At 38.4% G+C, this 22,737-nt stretch overlaps 1 protein-coding gene and 1 long non-coding RNA gene across 3 annotated transcripts in view; one reads left to right on the plus strand and one right to left on the minus strand.

Annotated features, from left to right (window-relative positions):
- The window catches only part of LOC110198653 (uncharacterized), a 38,963-nt gene extending 26,078 nt beyond the window's left edge, over positions 1-12,885 (plus strand). For both annotated transcript variants that reach the window (XR_013483685.1, XR_013483687.1), the window contains 2 exons: positions 12,393-12,460; positions 12,816-12,885. The gene's annotated coding sequence lies outside the window, so the exon portion shown is untranslated. The remainder of the gene's footprint in view (positions 1-12,392; positions 12,461-12,815) is intronic.
- Positions 12,886-12,901: 16 nt separating this feature from the next.
- On the minus strand, positions 12,902-17,139 carry LOC144455041 (uncharacterized). The gene is made up of 3 exons (XR_013483688.1): positions 16,973-17,139; positions 16,641-16,796; positions 12,902-13,358 (listed from the first exon to the last, which is right to left on the minus strand). It is a non-coding gene; the product is annotated as an uncharacterized LOC144455041 (long non-coding RNA).
- Between the last annotated feature and the right edge of the window lie 5,598 nt (positions 17,140-22,737).

Here is a 22,737-nt window from a genome sequence, read left to right on the forward strand (position 1 = left end):
CATATGTGTAATGCAAGTCATTTCCCAATTGATAAATGGTCAAAGGATATGAACAGGCTTATTTTAAGATGAAGAAATCAAAGCTATCTATAATCACATGAAAAAATGCTCTAAATTACAATGAGGGGGAAGGGAAGAGAGGAAAGGAAAGAATTTGGAACTCAAAATTTAAAAAAATGTTAAAAATTTTTACATGTAATTGGAAAAAAATTTTTAAATGACTTTGCATACATAATTCTTGATTTCTCAATGGGTGAAGGACGAGATGCAAGGAGTCTGAGTTAAGGGTTTGGAACTGAAAATAAAAATAATTTTTAAATAATAAAAATAGTTATTAGATTTGTAAGACTATACATTCTTTTTTTTAAAAAAAGAATTATTAACTTATTTATTTTTAGTTTTCAACATTCACTTCCACAAGATTTTGAGTTCCGAATTTTCTCTCCATCTCTTCTCTCCCCCCACCCCAAGACGGTGTGCATTCTAAATACCCCTTCCCCAAATCTGCCCTCCCTTTTATCACCCCCGCCTTCTCTTAGCCCCTTCCCCTTCTGTTTTCCTGTAGGGCAGGATAGATTTCTATACCCCTTTGTCTGTATATCTTATTTCCCAGTTGCATGTGAAAACAATTTTTAACATTGGTTTTAAAAACTTTGAGTTCCAAATTCTCTCCTTTCCTCCCTCCCCACCCACCCTCATTGAGAAGGCAAAGCAATTCGATATAGGTTATAAATATGTAAAGACTACATATTCTTACCAGTTCTTATTAGGTGGACGCCAAGTCTGGCCAGAGATGTATGATTCATGTACTTTAAGCCACAGCCAAGAAATCCAAATTCCATCCTCACGTGCTGTTTTTCTAACCAACTGTTTAATGCCTAAAATCTGCCCCAGTCTTTTGAAGCTTTTGCCTTTATTGGGTTGATAGCAGTCAGGGAGAACCTATACCCCTAAAGTCTTCAGTGTTTATAATCTTACCAGTAGCATTCTTCTGACCATTATTATTTGTGCTTATATGAATCACCAAAATTGAATAGTAGTCAACATCATCTAGTTTTAAAATTTTCTGGAGTTTATCTGGGCCCTGGGAGTATGGCAGACCTTTCTTTTATTATTGCTTGACAGGTTGCTTCCTCAGTAACTCTCAGGAAGGAGTTATCAGCCACCACCACTTTTCTCCTCTTGCACTCCTTCTTGGGAGCTTGAGGTTCCACATCATCATTCCTTAGAGGACAAGTAGCTACTTCCTCCTCAGAGAATCAAGCTTCTTCCTCTTAGGGAAGAGCCTCACCTCCATCACTTTGCTTCAAGTCTTTTGTGGTCCTTCCTTCTTCCCTTCCTACTCTGTCAGATTTTTCCACCTTCCAACATCCTGACACAGATCAGAAATTCCCTCTGCTTCTTCAGGTCCATTTTCTTCATGCATTAAACCTTGTCTTCATTTAAAATAAGAGAAATATACCATTTCCCCTGATTACCTGGAAACTATAGAGACATTCCTCGACCTCCCTTGCCTTCTGTCTAGTAGTGAGAAGAGTCTGCATTTACAATGTAGAGAATAGATACATGCTGCCATGGCAGTCACATAAACATTGCACGTTTTATAGAGGTAACTGCCAAGTTCTCCCTGCTCCTGCTTCTTGCTGGAAAGGAGCTCTTCAGGCTTTTGTTTTTCTTGCTAGGAGCTTCCCCAGAGAAGACCATAATTCAAATGTAATAATTGCAAATTTCAAGGATTGTTTTATAAATGGCCAGATAGTGGCTCTGTGAGTTGCCTAATATGCCTTCCACCTCCCACCACATGCTAGATCTCGGTCATTTTCTTTCTTTACCCACCTTATGCAGTCTGTACTCCAGCCCAACCTGCATTCTTTTTTGTCCTGACTTTCATTTCTTTGCCATGATGTGACTCCACTGTGTAGCCCAGTATCCTCCTTGCTGCTTTGAATATCTGACTACAGATATTTAGTGAGAGCTTGGGGGTCACTGACTGTCCCTCGCCCTTGCCTTATTAACAGGAGTTATTTATAAAGTTTCCTTTATAATAACAACTAATCTTGGCTGGTGTATTCATAATGAACATTGTGCCCTGTAAGAATGTCTACATATCCTTGATTCTAACAGAAGATAATTCAGAAATATCGGTGTCATCTCTGCAAGTGAACCTCCCTAAGGGGTTACTACTTTTTAGTCTATTTTTACTCATTGTAAAATATACCAGGAATGACCAAGGTTCTCACAAAGTTATCTTAAAAAGTGCCCATGCTGCAGCCCAATTAAGGCAATATTTTGGTTAGAAATTATCATAAATGATAGCTGCTCATAGAAACTCAGTTGCTAGTTTTGTGTTACTGGCAATCATAGTAGTACTCTGGGCAAAGTAACGAAAGGGCCACTGCCGTTCCTGGCTCTAACAGACCAGAATTTCCATTCTATTAAATGACTTTTTTCTCCCAACAAGTAAAATATCTTGGATCAGAATCAGTGTATTATGTAGGTGCTTCACTATTCTTGCCCCTGATCTATAGCTTAAGTGGCAAATTAGTATTTGCCATTGGAAAGTATGAATATTGCATGAAGATCCTATAGGTTCTAATTTTTCTTCAGCCGTATACCTTACTGACTTGTGTGCCTGGCATGCATCACTGTCACTTTTACAATAGTGTTGCTACCATGAGCATTTATGCTAATTTAGTATGTGTGCCAAAGTGATTACAGTTAGCTTCTGAACTGAGAATTAAATCTCATAAAGTCAGCTAACTGTGTAGAATATTTCACTATATCACTTTCTATGAATTTTAAAGACCAAGGCCCCCTTAGTGTTTTGATTATCTTAAGGAACAAGGAGCTATTTTCATTCACATAATAGTTAAGATAAAAATGTGCTTTATATGGGGCACCTATGGTGCTTTGGAGCTCCTCAATCAAAACACACTCAACTTTTTCTAGGCAGTGGTCACCATGTCCCATTGTTGTAATTTATTAGACTCTTCTGGTGTACATTAGATGTTTAGAAAGATTTTCTGCTCTTTTAAGCTACCTAAGAAACCCTTAAAGTGCCAGATGTAGATTTCTTTTCAAGAAACCAAAGATAGTAAAAGACCAGGTGTCATAGGTACTTTCTCACGTCAGAGGACCTGGGTTTGAGTTCTGCCACTTATTACATCAGTGAACTTGTGTAAGCTATTTACTTCCAGTCCTTTTTCTTCAGTTGTTAAATGAAGTGGTGGGGGAGGGGGGAATGGATCAGATAGCTGCTAAGGCCCCTTCCAGCCATAGATCTATAATGTGGAACTATTTTCTGTTCCAGTGGTGTTTTAACTGTATGCATCATATGTTAATTTAATAAGGAGTTATCATCTTGGTCAGGGGTGTCAAACACATGACTCAGAGGCCACATGTAGCCCACAACACTCCTGAGTGTAAGCCCAAACCACATTAAAACATAATTGGGAAATATTTAACAAAAATAAATCAAAATATAGTAAAACATAGATAACATTACATTTTAAAACTAAATCAATATGGAGCCTCCAGGGATCATTACATACAGATCAGTGGTTGCCATTTCTAGTTAAGTGTGAGTACAACGCTGTAGTTGTTACAGAAATGTAAGTTCCTTGGTTCATGGGATCATAGGATTTAAAGCTGGAAGGGACTATAGAGTGCCTACTAGTCCTATACCCTAATTTAACAAATGAGGAAAGGGAGACCCGGGGATTGCAAATTGCACAACACCACAGAAGTAGTAAGTGTCAGCTTTGGGATGTGAGCCAAGTTCTCTAGATTCTAAAGCTAGCACTTTTTGTACTGTTTCACACTATTTCAAGGGGTACAGCTAGATTCTGAGGAGTGTGAATAATGGGTTCCCTGAAATGGTCACATGTATTCAAATTGTCACTATTTGAGGTTACACTTACGTAAAACATGGTAATCAGCTCCAGTCCAGTGGAAATATATAGTGCAAATTCAAGTAATATGGCTACTAAAAGGGAGTCATTATTCTCAGTAATTGGGACCTAGATGTACTTGATGTCCCTTTTGTGAGGTTTCCCAAGATTCCATTTTAATCGAAAAGTACACAAGATGTGCTTTACCCTAAATCTCTTTTGAATATTTCTAAGAAGAAATGTGAGAGCCCTAAATAGCCCATATGTCATGTGTAAAGGATGTAAAGAAGCAGCTATACTTCATATTTGTCTGATGGTTTTTTGTTACTGAGGAAATCTACCTTTTTGATGGTTTCCATTATAGAGGAAAAGTCAACTTGAAAATAGCCGTAACATTTGGGGCCATCGATTAACCTTAGGCACCATCAATGCCATTGTTTTGCTTTTGTCTCATTTCTTTCATCTTTTGAGAATTCCTTTGAGGCGTTGGTAGAAGGGACCTAATTAAAATTATGAAAAAAATATTAAGAGGACTGCAGAGAATGAGGTAGGTTTTCAGTTTCATTTACTTTATAACCACTCCTTCAGTATCCAGGCAGCAAAAGGAGCTTGTGGTTTCCAAAACATTCCCTGCCATGTCAGCCCTATGAATTGTAGCCTACAGGTGCCTGGCCCCAAATGAGGATTACTTAGCAATAAGATGTTTTTGTCTATGGGGTCTGTGGTGCAAGATGAAAATATGTATGTTTAGTGTTCATCTTTATAACCTATAAGAAAAAATGGTGTGTCAGAATGGCTGCAAGAAGTGTTCTTTTAATCACATTAGTGTCTGTTTAAAATAGGGATCAATAAAAAAAAAAGGAAAGCAGTCAACACTGAGGGTAACTTTGCTGAAAGTATATCCTCCTCTCTTGAATTTGAAGAAACAGAACCCAGCAGTTAGGAAAATGGGTTTCCTCAAGAACTTAGAGCATTGATAAGCTTTTAAATAGATAGTTTCGTTATGACTTGTACCAGTTGAATTCTCTTTCAATTGTCTATTTTAAATGCTTGCAAAAACAATAGCTTTTATCCAAATTATAACAACATTTGAAAAGGGCCAATCAAAATGCTGGCACCATGGTACAAGTGCCACTAAAGGAGTATCAGATTGGAGACTGAAGATCTGGGTTCAAATCCCAGTTTACTAGTTGGGTGACCTTGGGCAAGTCACTCAACTTTTCTGGGGCCTCAGTTTCCTTCTTTGTAAGATGACAGAGTTGGATTAGGTTACTTCTGTGGTTCTTTATAGCTCCAAGATTCTGTATTTTCCAAACATATGATAGACTCCCATCATCATAGATCTGGAGTGGAAAGGATTTTAGAGTTCCTATAGACCAACCGGTCTCATCTTAAATATATAGAAGCTGAAGTCCAGAGGAGTTAAATGCTTTTCCAAAGGTTACAAAAGTAGTATGAGTGACACCACCTGAAAGGTCAAGGCCAGAGCTAAATCCCCAAGGATTATGAGATTAGGTAATCTGAGGGTAGAAAGAAGGGTCATATCCCACCCTCCCTATGATAGCCAGTCATGGGGCTTGTCTCCAGTACAACTACATTTACTATTATCCCCATGCCCTTCATACTCTCCTCCCTCCCTCTGATGTGCAGGCTTCAAATCTCCTCCCTTCTGAACCAGCAGCTGATAGCTGGAGTACTTATAAACTAACTACTTACTAGGGACCCAAAGCAGTATCTGTACAGGAATTAGTAAAATAATCCACCCCTGTCCTTCTTCTCCTGTTATCCAGGACAATAACTTGTGAGTAAGGGTCTTGTCCTTGCTCCTTTTTGTTTTGGAGGGTCTATATGAGTTTTGTCAGATGAACCAACGTGGATGAGTTATGATCTATATCATAGATGTCATTACATTATCTTTCTCTCCCTCCCACCCCCGAACCTACCCCTTTTCCAGATTTCCCCATCATTTGGGAAAGTACTGTCATCCTTGTAGTCACACGCATTCACATGCTTGGTGTCATCTTCAATTCCTGGTTTTCTATGCCCTATTCCTCCCACCCCCATTGAGTCAATTGTCAAATCTTGTCATTTCCACCTCCACAAACTCTCATAGTCACTAGGCTAGTTCAGGCCCTCATCACCTCTCACCCTGACTACTGTAATAGCCTCCTTATTGTTCTCTCTATCTCAGAGTTAGGCTCCCCACTCTAGCCTTCCACAGAGCTGCCAAAGTAGATGTCCTAAAAACACATGTGACCACATATTTTTCCTGTTCAGTATATTCCAGTGATTTCCTGTTGACTCTGGGATCAGATATTATTTCGTCTTTATTTCAACCTTTTTACATTTCCATTCTTTGTCTAAGTTTTATAAAGTAAATAATTGTTAGTACAACTATATATATGTAATCAACAAATAAGTAAATATGTGCATGTTGGGAGTATTGTGCCCCAAAATGTTTTACTGGTGTGGTCCATGGTCAGAAATATTTAGAGGCCACTGCTATAGACTTCTATTTTTTTTTTTGGGGGGGGGAATTCTTTAGTTTGTTATTATTTTTTTTCAGTTTTTTTTAAAAACATTTTTATTTAAGGTTTTGAGTTCCAAATTCTATCTCATCCTTCTCCTTGAGATGTTAAGCAATTAAATATAGTTTATACATGTACAATTATGTAAAACATTTCCATATTAGTCATTTGGTATAAGAAGACTTGAATAAATGACAAAAAAAAGAAAGAAAGTGAAAAGTAGCATGCTTCAGTCTATGTCCAATCAATATCAGTTCTTTCTCTGGAGGCAGATAGTATGCTTCATCATTAGTCCTTTGGGATTATCTTGGATCATTGTATTGCTGAGAATAGCTAACTCATTCACAGTTGATTATTGTACATTATCACTTCACTCAGCATCAGTTCATGTAAGTCTTTCCAGGTTTTTCTGAAATCATCCTGCTTGTCATTTCTTATAGCACAATAATATTCCATTACAATCATATACCGCAGCTTGTTTAGCCATTCCCCAGTTGATGGACATCTCTTTATAGACTTCCAATCCAGCTTGCTTTCCACCATACAATACTGCCTTCAATAGCTACCCTCTGTCTTTTTGTTAAGGAGGAAAGACCATAGGTAAACCATTTCAAGTTTTTTTTTTTTTTTTAAATAGAACATCTGATGATAATATTTATAAGATGCCACAAACAATTCAAATGCTCACAATTCATCCTGGCATTTAAAGCTCTCTATTATTTAGCTCTGTGCTACCTTTCTAGTTTTAATTTATATTAGTCCCCTTCACACCCTTACCTTTCCATTTAAACTAACCTGCTAACTCTTCCCTGAACATACCATTCTATTGCATGTCTCCATGCCGTTGCACAAGTGGTCCTCTATGCCCAGACTGCGGTTTTTCCTCACCTCTAGCTTAGAATCCCGAGCTTCTTTCCAAGCCCAGCTCAGGTATGACTTCTAATGTAAGGCTTTTCCTGATTTGCTTCCAGTTTTCAGCACTCTTTCCTCTTTAAATGATATAATCTCCTTGAGGGCACAACTGCTTCCTTGTTATATTTTTATCCTCAGTCCCTTGTGCCCACTTGAATGGGTAGCCTTGAGAGCTTGCCCATCAGTGTGTGTATTTGGGACATTTAGTACAGGTGGACTATGAGCTAGGCCAGGGGTGAGGAACCTATGGCCTCTAGGCCCCATGTGGCCCTCTAGGTCCTTGGGTGTGGCCTTTTGACTGAGTCCAAGTTTTACAGAACAAATCCTTTTATTAGGGGGATTTGTTCTGTGAAGTTGAGATTCAGTCAAAGGGCCATACTTGAAGACCTAGAGGGCCACATGTGAACTCAAGGCCACAAGTTCCCCACCCCTGATAGGCTCAGCATTGAACAGAAAGAAGAGAACAAATTGGATTTCCTTCAGGAAGTTGCCCATCTCTTTTAATGACTCCAAACTTCCCTGGATCAGAAGTTCTTAATCTTTGGTCAGTGAACTTAAAAAAAATGTTGATAACTATTTCAGTATAATTGGTTTCCTCTGTAATCCTATGTATTTTTATGCTTTTAAAATCATTGTTCTGAAAAGGAGTCCCTAGGCTTTATGAGACTGCCAAAGGGGGTTCCATGAAATAATTAAGTTAAGAACCCTTGTCCTAGAAACAAAGCCTCACCTTTTTTATTCCTATTTTACCAGTATATGACTGCAACATTTGAAACACAACGATCTAAGAATTACTGGAAAATAAACAGTACACAAAGGACAGTGGTCGCATGATTGATGTGAATAGGCTGCAACATAGAACAAATGAGAAACTCCATAGAAGACCAGGAGCAACAGATAGCATCAGAGAAATGAGTGGTAGGAAAAAAAAAAACAGATGGTCTGGTCATGTGGTCAGGGCAAGGAAGTGCTCAACTATTCTACTACTGTCTTTGTGATGTCAAGAAAAGGAAAAAGGAGTCTCCAGCTTTTCGAGAGGACATGAACAAGAATCTCATAGGATGGTCAAGTATGTTTGGGATGTGATCTGCATTACTGAGAGAAACATCCTCATTGATGAGGTCAAAGGTCCATTTGAGTTAAATTCAAGAATCATTCCTGCCTGGCATTTAGTAAGCACAAATGTTGCTTGAATTGAGTTGAGTTGAATTGAATTACTCATTAGCCTTCTAGGCAAATTCTTGAAGTATAAGACAAACAGTTGCCTTATTATTCATTTATGGTGCTTCATTCTTGGGTATGTCAGTTTGTAAATATATTTTGTGGTGCACCACTAAAATGCTGCAGTTTTCAAGTATGATTCCTAAAGAAACTTTTAAACAAAATACTCAATGCAATAGCAGTTGGATACTGAAAGATAAGATAGGTATAAAGTGGAATATTTTATCTATGTGTTTTCTACCTTGGGAAAAAAGACAAAACAAAACAACACTAGTATGGAACTTGAATCAACTCTTCCTAAAAATAATACGTAGAATATATTCCATCTTTATTGTTTGTAAACATTTTAGCAGCTGTCAAACTGTTATTTCCACAGTGCATAATGGAATAACTTATTTATAGAACTGATTCCCAGAGAAATCTTAAAAGTCAGCATTATTCCATAATGGCCACTTAGAGCAAATCATACCTAGGTCTTCATGCTCTTTCTTCCCCAACATCACCATACACATTTTGGTTTTCAAATCACTTTATAGATTTTATCTCATTTCAATCAATCAATCAATAAATATTTATTAAGTACCTACTATGTGCCAGACACTAAGGGCTGGGAATACAAAAGACAGCTCCTATACTAAAGGAGCTTACATTCTAATTGGGGAGACAACAAGCAAACACATATATGCAAAGTAAGCTATATACAAGATAAATAGTAAGTAGTGAACGAAGGGAAGGTAGTATAGTTAAGAAAATTTGGAAAAGAGTTCCAGTGAAAGAAGGGGCATAAAGGAGCTAGAGAGGTCAGTAAGCAGAATGGAAGAAGGAGAGTGTTACAGGTACCCCATACACGTTTTGACAGTGATTATTTTCAATCACAAAGTAAATCATATCATTTATTGTTGTTGTTTGGTCATTTCAGTCATGTCTTACTCTTTGTGACCCCATTTTGGGGTTTTCTTGGCAAAGATAGTGGAATGGTTTGCCATTTTCTTGTTCAGCTCATTTTTACAGATGAGGAACTGAAGCAAACAGGATTAAGTGACTTGCCTAGGGTCACACATCTAGTAAATGTCTGAGGCTAGATTTGAACTCATGAGGATGAGTCTCCCTGATTTCAAGCCCAGTGCTGTATCCACTGTACCATGTAATGCCCAAAATCACATTGGGCATATACCACATGGCATGAGCCTACCATTAGAGGTCACTCTTCCCTCTAAGTAGGAGAAGATATCTCATTGTGAATAAGACCACATAATTTAGTTTCAAGACAAAATTTCAATCAAATCAAGTTTGCTTTTATAATCTCAAGTAGTAATATTTAGAACCTCACTCAAATCAAGTTTGGTTTTACAGTCTCGAATAATAATATTTAGAACTTCACTTTTCTCAAGGGCCATTTACTTCTAGCACTTCAAATTATAGGGCCAGATGCTTTCAGTTAGTCTATGGCCAAATACTTAGAGTGATAGTCTTATATTATCACCTGGTCTCTTTTAGTATCTATGAAGATTTTCAGAAACTAAAATTTGCAAACATAACCTCTGTTATGTAGCAATGACATTAAGAATGTATGTCTCTTACATAAGAACTAAAATATAACCTTCTAATTGGTTCTTCAAGGACAGAATTTTGGTATGCTCTCCCCAAATAATTCAGTGCTGCAAATATATTTCTATATTTTCCATATCATGAAGAATAACAAAGTTTCTCATATCCTTCTTATCTGAATGAGATCAAAACCATTCCTCAAACCTCTCTTTCAAAAAAAAATTCTTTCATATTCTGACCTGACACTTTTACTTTCTTGTATTTGCTTAATTCCTCTAGTCTTTATTTCCCAATCTCATCCCAGACTATCTATAGAACTAATCTTCACTCCACTTAATTGTTCCTTTACAATTTCATAGTAGTCTTTATTACATTATACCAAATAATTAAAATACTGTTGCCTTTGGGGTTCTTAAAAGCTTATAAACACATGGTCTATTACAATACCTTTTGGTGACTTTGCTTCTAATTTACCTAAATAATTAAGTTCTGTCATATCATTCAAGAAAAAGATGTAGAGATAACACAAAATATTCTTCCAAATTCAATTTTACTTACTTTTAAGTTGCTTCCTGATTTAAACAAGCTTCTCTCTTTTCACTGTCAAGAAAAAAAGTTAATAGGTAGTTCTTACAATTTAAACTGAAAACTGCAACCCATTTTTTAAACTTTGAAAACTTCAGTGATACTGCTTTTGAACTGACTTCAGTCCCCCTTCCCCTTTTCCGCCAGTCAGTGAAATCACTTCTTCTCTTGCACTAAACAATAAATTGTCACTCTCCAGGGAAAGAGTCATAAAAGGTCTAAGTGCTATTTCCATGTAGTTTTCACAAAGTTTTATTCTTATTTTTCCTTAAAACAAATTCTACAGAGTGGTATGCCAAAATTCACTAAACATTTCAGAATTTATAAAAACATTCAAAGCACGATTTGGAAATTCACAGAGAAATTCTTTTTCAGTCACAAATTTAGTCTCTAATTAGTTTACAATACCACAAATTCCTGCAGACTGGGGAAAAGAATTCCCTTCCCTCTTATCTGTGTTGTCTCCCAACTTCATTAGAGTTAGAAAGGGAGAGAAGAGAAGAGAGGAGAGAGAGGAGAGGGAGGGGGAGGGAGGGAGAGAGAGAGAGAGAGAGAGAGAGAGAGAGAGAGACACACACAGAGAGAGAGAGAGAGAGAGAGAGAGAGAGAGAGAGAGAGAGAGAGAGAGAGAGAGGTTTTTTGAAGGCTTTGAAAGTTCTACAGAAAGGTTTTCACTCTTTACACCCTTTATCCTTTGACTGGTTAGCCACAGGAAAAGGTTAGTTTAATTTCCCAAGACACAAAACACTGACAATAGAACAAGACACACATGTAGAAGGACTAGTTTTACTCCTTACCTCCCCTTAATCCGTTATCCTCAGTCTCTTCCCTTAAAGGGATTCTAGTCTTAGTTTTATTGATAATGAGGGCAGTTTGAGTTTCAAAAGGCCCTCTCAATTGCACTAAAATCCCTGCTTAAGTCTTGTTTTAGAATATACATCTAGCTGACTATAATCCTCAAGATCCCATACTTATTTATTCCCCCTCTTTTTCTCACTTTCTCAGTCTCTACAGAGTAGTGAAGCTCAGTAGATAAAACCCAGCAGGGTTTCCTTTTTCCCAAGCTTAAGTGGTTTGTCTACCTGGGAGTCAGGAGGTGTCTGGCCCCTCCAGATCCCTATATGAATCTGAATACAAATATTCCCTTGCAAATGGGGACACTCATGTGCCTTCCCTGCAAGCATCTCACTTAACCCTTCTTTTCCACTTGTATGCTCCCTTCAGTTTCTGGTCTTCATGCACAAATGAGAGGGGGGAAAAAACCTCAAAATGTTGATTCTGAGAACTCTTCCCTTTATCCTACCTATTTGGGGAGTTACATTCTTTGATCATTGTACTGTTGACTGACTACTGGGGTATTCTGTTCCTGGAAGCCATGGGACAAAAAGCCCAGTTTGCCCTTTGCAGTTCTGCCTAGGATTCCCCAGGTAAAATATCTTTCTGGCTGTGCTAGTCAAAATTGTTAAAAGAAAATCTTTGTTCAAGTCTTTCTTGATAAAAGAAGCAAAACTCAGAGAAAATTAAAAAGAGTTTATTAAAAAACACCAAGGTTGAAATGCATTGGTGGGATGGCCAAGAGGGACCAACTTGGGCCTCAAAACTCAAACTGCCAGCCACTTTTAAAGAACTTTTCATATCAAGAGCAAGACAATCCTGATAGGTTGTTGTTGTTTATTCATTTCAGTCATGTCTGATTCTTTGTTGCTAGGAGCGCCTGCGTCCCCGGCTGTGGTCTGATGCCGGCGGAGTGTGAAGAGAGAAAGAATCATGGGCCAGGTGAGAGCAGTGAAGAACAAACTCTGTTTATTGATCTGAGGGCTCAGGCTTATAAGTACTGGATCAAGCAGCAGTAACGTTATTATTCATGAAAAGTACAAATCTAATTAGGTGATTTCCTTACTTCCTTGTACCTTGTCTGTTACATTCTTTCCTGCGTCCTGTCCTGTACCCCATCCGTTTCCTCCCTTCCTGCATCCTGTTCTCAAGAGACGGAACAGGGGGGTGGTGAGCCGACATCCTGAGTTTCACAGCTGTCAGGCTTAGTACAATCTACAGGTAAGACCCGGGCTGGCCTAAGCCCTCCAACTCCCCAAAGCCGGCCCTCTACATCTCCCCCTTTCTTCTGTTCTAGCTTGAGAACGTGGGATGCACATCAGGAGAAAACTCAAGAGTAACAAGAATACTATCAGGGTACGAAATGCAACAGCAAACTTGAAATATTCTGGAAAGTGTTAAGTTGCTTGATATAGTACAATAGCTTATAAACAATATCTTGAGGATCAATACCATCCATGTTATATTTTTGGAATGCCAAGCACCCTGAAGCCTATTCAATATTTGATCAGGAGTTACATTGGTAGTATTAGAAAGCAAATAGGGAGTTACACAAACAAAAGTATAGTGGTCAAGTTACAGGTTTAACCCAAGGTGGGGTAAGGCATATAAGTCCAATGTAATCATGACTCCATCATGGAGCCATCTGCGACAGTCATCATTGCAAAAAGGACAGTCAACATCTTATTATTGGCTCTTCATCTTCTCAGTCTCGCCTTCCTCCTCCGCTTGTCTCTCCGACCAGTTTTTCCCTTGATGCTCAGGGTCTCTGTCCCTCTGGTCAGTATGCTGACAGGTGCAGATGTTCGTCTGGGAACCCAGACTGGTTCTCCTGCATGTTCTGGAAAAACACAAGCATAACCTCGACCCCAGGTTAGTAATTTTACTGGACCATCCCAATTACCCGTCTTTGGATCTTTCCACATTACTGTGACATCTGGTTGCTCATCTAACAACCTGTTCTTTTGCCCTGCAAAATGTTTTTGTGCAGTAGTACGTCCCTGATCATCTAGTGTTAAAAATTTTATGGTATATATTACCTGGTCCAATCTCCTTTTTAAATTTATGGTATATATTACCTGATCCAATCTCCTTCTTACCCTATTTTCTATTCCCTCTTTTTTCTGTTTATCAAGGAGGATTTTAATGTCCTTGTTGCACCTTTCAACAATGGCTTGTCCAGTAAGATTGTATGGGATGCCAGTAGAGTGATATTATAGGTGAGACAAAATTGTGCAAAATTCCTGCTAGTATAGGCAGGACCATTGTCAGTCTTGAGGTGTCTTGGATTGCCAAGAATATGAAAGCAAAACAAGAAATGATATTGCTTATGTCCTTCTTAAAATATGTAACTAATCCAAAGTATCTGCTTGTCTTCATATGATATTCATCTTTCCCCCACTTTTTTTTGCGCATACTCTGACACATACATTGTAATTACACTTAAAAAACATGAATCACACATTGATATGAAATAAAGGAATTTTAGAATAAGACTCTCCCTAACATTGTGTAATTGTTCAGTAGAAAAATAGCCAACTAAATATGATTAAGTAATGTTTAGAACAGCATAAGTTTAAGTAGCTAAGAAATCAGGTATGTATAGAAATGTGTTTAAGGCTATGCTTCTTGGCAGAAAACACAGAAATAACTAAGTTTCCTATCTGTAGTTAAAAAAAAAGATTCCCTAATGGTTTAATTAATAAAAATTATTTTCAACTCTGAAATGTTGTTTTAACTACTGACCAGGCTATGACAAATTTATGCTGGATTTTCTAATACAAGAGGGGAGTTAGGCAATAGAACTCTGCAGCAAAGCAAAAGACTTTCTTTAGTTATCTACTGAATTCAAGAGGGTTTGTTGGGCAAGGGTAAAAATCTATTTCTAAATATTCAAAGACAAATAAATGTCCCCTTTCCCACTTGCTTGTTTAATTTGCTTGCAAATCCTCCAAAGAACCACCAGGACAAATGAAAGCCTAAAAATATTGCTATTAATATTCTAACAAAGTCAGAATGAATAATTTTTTAAATCAAAAAGTTCTATCAAAGATATGTTAAAAAGGACTTATGAAGTTATAGCCTTTTATATACTGTAAAATATATTAAGATTTTAGCTATATTATAACTAGTACTAAGGAGCTGATTCAGAAAATTTACAAGCTACATCTTACTGGAAATTTTAGTATACATACAGTGCATTAGACTGTGTTTAACATACAAACTGCTCATGTCAAATTTCTAAAGCAGAGAGTTTATTTACTCCTACCCTTGAAGTTTCCTCCCCACCTGATTAAGAAAACAAGTTGATTTGTTTTCTAATTATTGATATAACTTAGCTTCTTAAGTAATTTTCCTCTTTTTTTTCCAATGTAATTTTTAAGTTACCTAAATGGTGGTTGTAGATAAAATGATACAAGCTTTATTTTTCTAGAATTACCATAAGATAGAACTTACAAACTGATCTGAAATGAATTGGAAAGGACATGTATCTACAAAAGCTGTAAAATTAATGCTATTTTAGCTCTAACTTCAATAAAACTTTTTTTATATGTATAAGGCAAATGTCCCATTTTCTTTGATTATGAAAAAGGATCTAAAATGAAATCCCCTTAACCACTGATTTTGGTTAGTCTGCTCATCTGCCATATCACATTTACCTTTGTTTTTTTAAAAATACTGTTTGGAAATGTGATGGCTGACAAAAAAATGTTAATATACAATTTTCTTTGAGACTCTTGAAAATCACAAAAATTTCCAATATCATAACGACTACAAATTCTAACATTTAATGTAAAGTCATCATAACTCTTCGCATGCCACAACGTCACACACCTAAGGCCAACTTTTTCAGAATGTACTATAACTTGAATAAAATCAAATAGGGAGACATATATAAAATGGGAAATACAATGTAGCTTCACATCACAGCTCCTGCTTGTCCATAAGGCATTATGGAGGGAGTAATAACTTCACTTACACACTGACTTTGTAAATGTGATCAGCTGCCAATGTCCTGAATATTTATGACATGGGTCTTTTTAACAAGAACAGGACAGCAGCATGGTAACCACTTTTCTAAGTATATTTTCTATACAAAATAATTCCAAGATATAATCATTAAGTTCTCATACAGTACTATTATTTTAAACAATAATCAATAAAATAGCAAATATGTGAAAATTGCAACACCACAAAGACTGAGCACTGCCACTTCCTAGTGTAATCAACGTTGCTATTAGTACAGTCTTGGCGAGCAAAATAGTCAGCAGACTGAATCTTGGTGATACACTGGCCTGATTTCAGCTATGACTTGCAATGCAATGGTTGGACAGTACAGGTGTCTTATGCAGAGATTTCAGTAGCAGAATGGCACTTGGTTTGTTCTCAATAGAAATGACAAAGATGCAGTTGACAATTTAAAGAAAGACAGTGTTCTTATTTGTATGCTAAAATTCTAGTTGTGTCCCCTGTATTTGAACACTTTCAAATAATATTGTCTGTCTCTCTGTTCTGCCCACGAGCTCTGCCCCATATTAGCTAACTATCTTATAGGACACTACTTAGCCGGTGTGGCTTACTTTCCCTTTAAATCAGAGAAGCCGAAAAGCGGCAGTCTCGTTCTGAAGTTTACTTTCGCTTTTGGAGACGCTGAAAAGCTGCAGTCTCGTTTGTTCGCCTGTGCAGTTTGCTTTACTGCCCGTGCGGTTTGCTTTCCCGCCTGTGCAGTTTGCTTTCACTTTAAATCTGAGACCCCGAAAAGTGGCAGTCTCGTTCTGATGTTCACTTTCACTTTAAGAGACCCGATAAGCGGCAGTCTCGTTCTGATGTTCACTTTCACTTTAAGAGACCCGATAAGCGGCAGTCTCGTTCTGATGTTCACTTTCATTTTAAGAGACCCCGATAAGCGGCAGTCTAGTTCTGATGTTCACTTTCACTTTAAGAGACCCGATAAGCGGCAGTCTCGTTCTGATGTTCACTTTAAGAGACCCGATAAGCGGCAGTCTCATTCTGATGTTCACTTTCGCTTTAAGAGACCCCAATAAGCGGCAGTCTGGTTTCTTTTTAATCCCCGCTTAAACTGGTGAAAATAAAAAACTGTACAGGAAAATTATTGCCCTACCTTGTTAGCGTCTTCTCTTGACGACTGGAGCTCCTTTTCTAGGGCTATTGGCCAAACAGCCCACCTCGTCCAGGGCCACTTTGCCGGGGGAAGCCTTCCTTTCAGGTCCGTGTTCGGGCGCCAAACGCCGGGAGCGCCTGCGTCCCCGGCTGTGGTCTGATGCCGGCGGAGTGTGAAGAGAGAAAGAATAACAGGCCAGGTGAGAGCAGTGAAGAACAAACTGTTTATTGATCTGAGGGCTCAGGCTTATATAGTACTGGATCAAGCAGCAGTAACATTATTATTCATGAAAAGTACAAATCTAATTAGGTGATTTCCTGACTTCCTTGTACCTTGTCTGTTACATTCTTTCCTGCGTCCTGTCCTGTACCCCATCCGTTTCCTCCCTTCCTGCATCCTGTTCTCAAGAGACGGAACAGGGGGGTGGTGAGCCAACATCCTGAGTTTCACAGCTGTCAGGCTTAGTACAATCTGCAGGTAAGACCCGGGCTGGCCTAAGTCCTCCAACTCCCCAAACTGGCCCTCTACACTTTGTGACCCCATTCGGGATTTTCTTAGCAAAGATACTAGAGTGCTTTGCCATTTCCTTCTTCAGCTTATTTTTAGAGATAAGGAAACTGAGGCAAATAGGGTTAAGTGACTTGCTCATGCAGCTACTAAGTGTCTGAGGCTGGATTTGAACTCAGGTCTTCCTGACTCCAAGCCTGGCATTCTATCTACTGCTCTACCTACCTACCTGATAGGTAATTTTCTTTTCAAAGGTGATGGGCTAGCTTATCATAGAGGAGAGTTTAGAATCCAGGTAGATGTAGATTTTTAAAAAGGTCATTGGGTCTCAGCTCCTCTCCCACTGCTGCTTCATAGGGAAATTAATTTAACTAGGTGGCTTAGTGGATAGAATGCTGGGCCTGGAGTCAGGAAAACCTGAATTCAAATCCTGCCTCAGACACTTACTAGCTATGTGATCCTAGGCAAGTCACTTAACCCTTATTTGTTTCAATTCCTCATCTGTAATATGAGGACACGCTGGAGAAGGAAATGGCAAACCACTGTAGTATCGTTGCCAAGAAAGCTCCAAATGGCATCATGAAAAATTGGACATGACTGAACAACAAAGGGATGGGATGAAAGCCCATGTTGCTAAGTACGGGCTCTCAGGTAAAGGATGGGGTCAAAGTTCATGCTAGCACACAGGCTGACATGTCTCCCAACAGATTGATTAACACTATGTGCTGATTAGTAGGTAGGTACATAGAATTCAAGCCATACTGGAAACAATGAAGTCACTTAGGGCACAGATGTCAATATCTGCACTTCTTTCTTGAGATCATTTTTTGGTTTTTTTGGACTCTCAATACCTTCCAATTTGCAATTTCACTAATAGCAAATGACATTCACGGGACTATCTTCAGAAAACTATATTGAGTTGAGTAATTCCAAAAAGTTTCACCATATGGTATTAATGTGGCATGTTCAAGAAGGGTACTAAGTGAGACAGCTCAGATTTTACATGCTAATCCATTTCCCTTCACAGCCTCACAGCTAGCAGCTGGAATTATTCATGGCCATAACAACTCTCAGCAAGTTTGGTTTTCTCAAATATGACCTTTTTCTACTGAAATGAGTTTAATTTTGTAAAACAGAATGATGGATTATTATAAAAATGGAATGTGTACAGATTCATGAATGGCTTTGACAAATAATGTTTTCTTGTTGCTTAACAACTTGAAAAGGAAGCCAGCTGAGGTGAGGGAGACACAAAATAAGGCACAGGAGAAGTAAGCTCAGTGTGCTTGGCATGTGTGAATGTAGGTGTTTTAGACTCTGAACTGTGATTTTTTCAAAGGTTGTTGCATGACTCTACTGTTTAGTATTAATGTTGACTCTATCACTGAGCCACTGGTACATGTGTTTGCCTTTTCATTAGTATTTGATCTTGGGCAGCGTGCTATACTCTTTGATCTTCTAATTAATACACTTTTCTCACCTTGTGATTATCTCATTTTTGCTTAATTGCATTACAGTAATAAAGTTCATCTTGAGATCTTTCCCCATAAGGATGCAGTTGAGGTGAGAGAAAGAGAGAGGGAGGAGAGGGAGAGGGACAGAGGAGGGGAGAGGAGAGAGAGGAGAGAGAGAGAGAGAGAGAGAGAGAGAGAGAGAGAGAGAGAGAGAGAGAGAGAGAGAGAGAGAAGACAGAGAGAGACACGAGAGAGAGAGAGAGAGAGAGAGAGAGAGACAGAGAGAGAGAGAGAGAGACAGAGAGAGACACGAGAGAGAGAGAGAGAGAAAGAGAGGGAGGGAGAGAGATATTGGGAGAAGAGTAGGCCTTGTCTAACCAAAAATGATAGAGTATCAGCCTGTTGTTTTTTTCTGAGACTAGAAGTTTCACATTTCCACTTAAAGATGAGAAGGCCATTAGAAGCCTCCAATGTTCAATTGTTCATCACTTCCTCAGATTATTATAAGAGTGTGTGTGTGTGTGTGTGTGTGTGTGTGTGTGTGTACTTATGTTAGCTCTAGCATCCATTTCTTTAAGGGCAGGAAAATTATGTTAAAAATAGGATATACTCTTTCATTACTCTACTATTAAACCAATTCCTCTTTTTAAATATTGAGACAAGACCAGTTTTTTCATGTTCACTGATTCAACACTTTCTCTTACATTATTTTCCTTTCTTCAAGGATTTTGATTTTACCTCTGTAGGTACTTTCTCCACTGATGCAGATTGCAACCCTCAACAACTCTTTATGAGTTGCTGTGTCTAAAAACCAAATCTCTGGGTAGCTCCCATTATGTAGCGGATAGAAAGCTGGCCTTGAAACTAGGAAGATCTGGGTTCAAGTTTTATCTTTGACAACTATTGACTGTGCAACCCTGAATAAGTTACTATATAACTCTTCTTGCTCTAGGAAACATTATAAGAGAAACCCTGCAATTTATATGCACTGACCTACATTAGCAGAGGGAGTTTCTTTACCCGGGAGTTCCAATGAACTAGTAGGTCCAGTCCCTCCCCCTCCTGGTGACTATCTCACTGCCTCTTCAAACTTAGTTAAGCCAGTCATCAGACAACTTACAGCTCTTCAGTGGTTCTATAATCAAGGTCTCTACAGCTTGACAGAATCCACCATAACTTTAGTTTCTATATTATTATTATAGAAAACAATCTTTTTGGATGGTGCCTTTGAAAAAATATATTTTTTCCAATTAAAAATTTATTTTCTTTCCATCTTATCTCTACCCCCTGTATCCTCATTGGGGAAAAATATGAAAAGCAAAATCTTTCTCACATACATAATGGTCAAATAAAACAAATGCCCATGTTGTCCCCAGTCCGAAAATGTGTGTGTCATTCTGTGCGCTGAAATCTTAATGTTGCCTGTCTTCTGGCCAGTATTTTTCCACAGAAACAAAGGCTCCACTTACTATAGCATTATGACTTTTTAAATTCAGGTTTTGATTTTGGCAACCTTAGTGCCCATGGTATATCCTCTGAAAACCCAGAATCATCTGAGTGAGAGTGAGTAGCTTATTTTTTTCCACTCCCGAATAGGCTAGTAAATGCTGCACCATCCAGCCTCAGACGTGGAGAAGGAAATGTACTTGAGTCTCTAGTACACTGATAGGTCCCCAAAGCAAAGTTATTGTCTTTGCTTCTGTTCTTTTGGTGAGTGATGAGCCTGGCTCATGGACCAGACAGTGCTTGAAACTTTTGGGGAGGACAAAAGTGTCCTATCTGAAGGCTGAAGCCACAAAACTGTGTGACCAGCAGTGCTCTCTTTCACTCCCTTGACTCTCAGTTTCCTATCTGCTCTTTGCTTCCAAGTATAACCTTGCTTCTATTAATTCTAGTGCTTTGTATCATCTTTTCTTTAAAATCCCTTCTACCTTGAAATCTGTGAGCCTTAGAACCCTGCCAGGCCATCCCTCCACTTACAGCCTATGCTAAGGGCTCTGTCACAGTTGACTATTTTGTTTAGGTTGGGGAGCATCCTTGCTAAAAGAGTCTTTGGGGTAACATTTTCCAGAATCTTTGGAGGTATATCCAAAGCAAATATACTGCCTGGTGGACAGTGTGAAGCTTTGTAAGGACTGATGAATGTGGAGTAAGAAGACCTAGCACTGAATTCTAGTTCTGCCACTTATTCATTACCTGTGACCTTGGGCTTATCTCTTAACCTGGCTGGACCTCAGTTTCCTCAGCTATTACATGAAGTGGTTGGACTGAAGATTCCTCGTGAGGTGTTTGGACTTCAAAGTTCTCTTCCAAATCAGTCTGTAATCCTGTGATCCCTACATCAATGATAATACAAATTCACTCTTAAAATCAAATTTAAGAGGAGTTGAGAAGGAAGAAAAAGGAGAGCAGCATTAAGCACCTAACATGTGCCAGGCACTGTGCTAACTGCTTTTCAAATATCTCTTTTGAGCCTCACAACAATCCTGGGAGGTAGTTACTACGCATACAGAGGTTAAGTGACTTGCTCTGACTGTATTTGTTTGTTTGTTTGTTTGTTTTTAGGCAATTGGGGTTAAGTGACTTGCCCAGGGTCACACAGCTAGTAAGTATGTCAAGTGTTTGGTCTGAGGCTGGATTTGAACTCAGGTGTACTCCTGACTTCAGGGCTGGTGTTCTATCCACTGTGCCACCTAGCTGCCCCCCTCTGACTGTATTTGAATTCAGGTCTTCCTGACTACAGGTCTAGCACTCTATCTACTGTGTTACCAAGTATCTTAGAGGTCATTAACTCCATCCCACCTATTATTTTACCAAGACTGAAGAAACTGCATCCCCAGAGAGGTTAAAGGTTAAAGTAACAAATAACGTATGAAGCCTAGACCTGTGATTCAAGTAACAGTCTTCCCATTATACTACACCATTAAAAATGGATCATTATAGGTTTGTAGCAGAGGGTGTTGTGTTGGATGGAGGACAGGGTGGAATTTGGAACCTAAACATTAAACTTTTGCAGCGAAATGGATTTATATACCTCTGTGTTAATATTTGAACTACTCATAATAACTAAAATAAGATTGGTGTGCTATCAAAAGATAAAGAGCAGTAATACTTAGTAAAGATACTTCATTAAAGTACTTATCTGTAGGGGCTCTGCTCAATTCTAATATCAGAATGCTCAGGAAGAGATATAAATCATTCTCTTTTTTAAAAATTTAATTAATTAATTGTTTTTGTTTTTTGTTTTTTTTTTGGCTAGGCAATGGGGTTAAGTGACTTGCCCAGGGTCACACAGCTAGTAAGTGTTATGTGTCTGAGGCTACATTTGAACTCAGGTCCTCCTGACTCCAAGGCCAGGGCTCTATCCACTGAAGAAAGGCATTTTCTTTACTCATAGTGCTCAGTTGTCAGTGCCCCCAAATCGTCTCCTTACTGTCACCAGTCACTCATGCACATGAGATCGTCTCTTTGTGTGCATTGTGAATCAAATACTGGTTTACCTGGATTAGGAGGTGATGCCATAAAGGGAGTTACTAGTCTTATAGGGAAGCAACTAACTGTTAAATACTGTGGAGGCAAACATTTAAGACTTATAATGCTTTGTTTCTCAGCTTAAGAGCTTTCCATTATATGTTTCATGGAATTTAGAGGAAACTTTCCCTTTATTATCCTATCCTCCCCTCCCCCCAAGAAGATTCTCTTGTAATAACTTGTGACTGATGCAGCTAAGGGGTACAGAGAACAGAGCCCTGGAGTCAGTAAGACTTGAGTTTAAAATATGACTTCAGGGGGGCAGCTAGGTGGTGTAGTGGATTTTGTTTTGTTTGCATGAGTTGCTTCATCAGTAAAATGGGGGTGATAATAGCACCTACTTTGTCAGGGTTGTGAGGATCAAATGAGATAATATTTGTACAGACATACCTTCCACATCACAACTTCCCCCATCATGGTTTCCATATATCATGGGTTGGCGTAAGAAATTAAATAGGAATTTCAGGGCAGTTTTGTGGAAGCTTGCAAACACAGAAAGGCCAGCAGACAGCAGGGAAAAAGTTTAGAACTCCAGAAATGCATAAAATATATGTATAGTATTGTATAATATCAACATATTTTATCTTTTAATACCATAATAATTC

This window comes from Phascolarctos cinereus, unplaced genomic scaffold (genome assembly GCF_003287225.1).
Source record: "Phascolarctos cinereus isolate Bilbo 61053 unplaced genomic scaffold, phaCin_HiC Scaffold_8;HRSCAF=390, whole genome shotgun sequence".
NCBI lineage: Eukaryota > Metazoa > Chordata > Mammalia > Diprotodontia > Phascolarctidae > Phascolarctos > Phascolarctos cinereus.